The sequence below is a fragment of the Gobio gobio genome (assembly GCF_949357685.1).
Source record: "Gobio gobio genome assembly, chromosome: 24".
NCBI lineage: Eukaryota > Metazoa > Chordata > Actinopteri > Cypriniformes > Gobionidae > Gobio > Gobio gobio.
In genome coordinates this window covers 5,813,306-5,814,975 of record NC_137120.1, presented here as the reverse complement: position 1 = coordinate 5,814,975, position 1,670 = coordinate 5,813,306, and positions in this window count along the sequence as shown.

Below are 1,670 nucleotides of genomic sequence, written 5' to 3'. Positions count from 1 at the left end.
ATATAATTTGTAATGGAAAGTTTGCATTAAATAAGAAAAGCAATTTACTAGTGGTATTTAGATTTGGACACTAATGTGAAACACGTTTGTGCACATAATATTGCATTGCATACATAAAGGACACACATGGAAGCCATTTTACCAAATTCACTAACCAGTCTGCTAATATTTCATCCTCATGAGAGGTCACAGACTCAATGATTGTAGAATAAACACCATTTAACTCTAATTTCCTTTGAAGTGCACATGACGGAGACCGCCACAAAAATGCATTTTAAACCATAACGTGTGGACATGGGCCGACTGTGATCGTGTCAAAGGGGAAATCCATCCTTCTAAACATGCTACGCGTCTCAAATTGCTAGCATTTCAATTCTGTGACGCATTTCTCTTTGCAAGCTGATCGTCACTTCAGTGCACATTGACCTGTAGATCACAAATTTTCACTACTGTTTCTGATCAATATAGCAGTCCCTCGTTTTCCTAGTTTTTCATTGTACAGCATGGCCTGGCGCATATTTTTCGATAGAAGAGACATAAACCAAATTAATCTAGCACGGAAGTTCAAACGAAAGGATTTAGTGGAGACCTGCTGTCTCACAAGGTGTCCGGAGCACTAAAAACGTCAAACCCCCAAGCCAATGCATTATAGGCCCGCGTCACCACGTGTGTGAGCTTGCACTTCATCACCCACAGCAGAACTTTCCAGAAGGTCTGTTTATGGCATGCTTGTAAAGTAAAAATGCAGCAGTCGGGCCTATCAAAATCATTTCATGATGTGGTTTGAATTTGTCTGGCTGCCTGGTTCAATCATTCCAACCGCATCCCATTCATGAAGGACGGAGTTTGAAAAGATGCGTAAAATTTCCTTCCACAGCTTCCAAACTTTCCAAATGGGTTGTAACTCGCTCTTGTAAACATTTAAATATTTATCAGGGTCCCTGCAGTCGCACCATGTTCAATACAGTTCAATACAGAAACTATTCAATCTCAATGCAAAGTACATGCAATGTTTACCCCGAGGGTCTGACAAAGCAAAAAAACGTATTGATCTGCTTTGGAATGTTTCAGTTTCATTTCAGCTTAAATTTAACATAAAACATATATCATAGTATTATTATTATAGATCTTTACACTCATACTGAAAACCAAACATACTTTACTATATAGACAGAAATAACGTATATATAGTATATTTTATATATAAAGTATACCACAACATACAGTCTGTCAACAACTTCATTACAAAAAATTAACCAAAAACTAATCTAGCATACAATAAGGAGACAAAATGCCACTTACCGCATTATATCATGAATTGTGACCGTGGGGTTCACATGAGGATGTTGGAAGTGAAGTGAACCTCACCAGATCATGTCATTTCACATCGAACTCCGACGCGAATTTACCATTCCTACTATGGCGAAGGTTTGCCTCATTAGTATTCATGAGCCATTTGACGAATACCAAGCGACGTCCGAAAAACGTAATTAATATGTAAATTAAAAGCATTTTCTATAGGAAGCACAGCGGGAGACGTCAGAATAATTTAACTAGTGTTTATAAAATACTAATTTGCCATTGGAAGGCTGTCAGCTACGTCATCGCGATCTAATGAATTATTCAAAAGATGAACCGTTGCCGCTGGACTGGCGTTTCGCGCGCTGCAG